Below are 2,324 nucleotides of genomic sequence, written 5' to 3' on the forward strand. Positions count from 1 at the left end.
TAGACTATAGACTAGACTATAGAATAGACTATAGACTAGACTATAGAATAGACTATAGAATAGACTATAGACTAGACTATAGACTAGACTATAGACTAGACTATAGACATGACTATAGACTAGACTATAGACATGACTATAGACTAGACTAGACTATAGACTTGACTATAGACTAGACTATAGAGTTGACTATAGACTTGACTATAGACTACACTATAGACTACACTATAGACTAGACTATAGGCTAGACTATATACTAGACTATAGATTAGAATATAGGCTAGACTATAGACTAGACTATAGACTAGACTATAGACTATAAACTAGATTATAGACTGGACAAGTATGAAGATTATGCTAGACTATAGACTAGACTATAGACTATAAACTAGATTATAGACTGGACTAGTATGAAGATTATGCTAGACTATAGACTAGACTATAGACTAGACTATAGACTATACTATAGTCTAGACTATAGACTAGACTTTAGACTAGACTATAGTCTGGTCTTAAGTTTGTTATAAAAATAAAAAATCATATACAATAACTTTCAGAAATTTCTATTTTATTTAAAATTTTTCTTCGAGTGTTACAACAACAGTTTGTTATTGCAACATTTTGCCTTTTAGGCAACAAATAATTGCTATAAAATGGGAAACTTTTTTTTGGTAAATCATCACTCTACTCTATAGCCAACCAATTGCATTTTCCACAATAATACGTTTATTCATTTGAAACTCTTCAGTTTAAACTTTATCGTAATAAAGTTTAAGTTTTACTCCTCCTCCCTATCCATTGAAACAACCAAAATTTGTCACCTTTAGTATTTTTTGTCAATCAGTGTTGAACTAACACAGTTCTCTTCTCATTGTCATTTTGACAAATTTTATTTGTGATTTTTTTTTTGCTGGAGTAATAAGAGTTGGTTGTTTGTTGTGGTGTAAATGTGTCATCGAAATTGTCAAACAAATTTTCTTCTCTGTTGCCTCAATAGTTTGGAAAATTTTTGGTTGTGGTTAAAGAAAAAAGGTACGAAATTTGCTTACAGCGGATATTGATAGATTACACAAGATGTTGTTTAAAGGAAAAAAAGTTAAAATTTAAAAAAAAAGGTAATTGAGTTTTGTTACGATTTTTCTTCGTAGGCAACTGATAGCAATAAGTAATGAAAAGAAAAAAAGGAAATTGTGTAAATTGGAAGTAGTAGGTATTTATGAAGTTAAGTTTTTGATATGTATGGATAGTCTAGTTGATTTTGGTTTATAGGATTATGTGTCTGGTGAATATTTCTTAAATTTGGATTATATGTTGCAACACTTAAGTGCGACAGGATGTAAAAATTAGTTTATTAAAGTAATGTGTGAAATTTTATTTTTTAAGTTGTTGGTTTATGTAATAAATACTTCCAATTAAAATCTGGTAAAATCAAGTAAAAACTTATGTTTTGCCTAGCATGTATAACGATCATAGGTTCTTTGAATGAATAACTTAAACATCTAGGTTAAGGCTTTTTCCCCTCCTAAGGCCTCTTTGGGATTTTTAAACTATTATGTGTTTAGTTTTTCTTTAAATCCCTTTAAAAAACTCTGCACTTAACTCTTTCATTAAAGAAACCTTAAAAGAAATTGTTAGTTATTGCAAGTCGTTGACGTTGTTGGGCCGGCAAACATATGTTCTGACAATTGTTATTCTGCAACATAACCTATATACTGTATTTGCAATAAAAATGAAGAAAAAACTAAACTAAACTTAATATTACACTTGTTAACACTTGTATTTCACGCTGAGGAATTATTTTTTTTTTTTTTTTTTTTATTAATTCTTCATTTACATAACCTCATTCTTCATTTTTTCTTTCTTCATTTTTTTACCTCAAAGCTATTTAATATTTTATAAAAAACTTAACACAAACACTCTTAAAGCCAATAGGAAACTTTAAACCGCTTTTATAAACGCAACGTGACGACGACTATGGAAAAAAGTGTCAACTTTTTTTTTTCTTATGCAACAATCATAAGCACTTGAGGAAACTTAAGTGCAGAACTTAAATAAGTGCTCTCTGTCCAAAAAAAGTGTAAGTGGTAGAAACAACAAGGTTGTGTAAGAAAGTTTTAGAACCGGTCTTAGTATGTTATTGAAAGCGAATGTATTCTGATGATATTAAATACTCGATCAGATGTTACCTAACTTATAGACTAGACTATAAACTATACTAAACTATACTATAGACTATAGACTAGACTATAGACTAGACTATAGACTAGACTATAGACTAGACTATAGACTAGACTATAGACTAGACTATAGACTAGACTATAGAC

At 29.2% G+C, this 2,324-nt stretch overlaps 1 protein-coding gene across 1 annotated transcript in view; it reads right to left on the minus strand.

Annotated features, from left to right (window-relative positions):
- Positions 1–2,324, minus strand: part of LOC111686627 (tyrosine-protein kinase Btk29A-like) — a 78,309-nt gene that overhangs the window by 1,067 nt on the left and 74,918 nt on the right. The gene's annotated exons all lie outside the window — the stretch shown is intronic.

This window comes from Lucilia cuprina, chromosome 2, assembly GCF_022045245.1.
Source record: "Lucilia cuprina isolate Lc7/37 chromosome 2, ASM2204524v1, whole genome shotgun sequence".
NCBI lineage: Eukaryota > Metazoa > Arthropoda > Insecta > Diptera > Calliphoridae > Lucilia > Lucilia cuprina.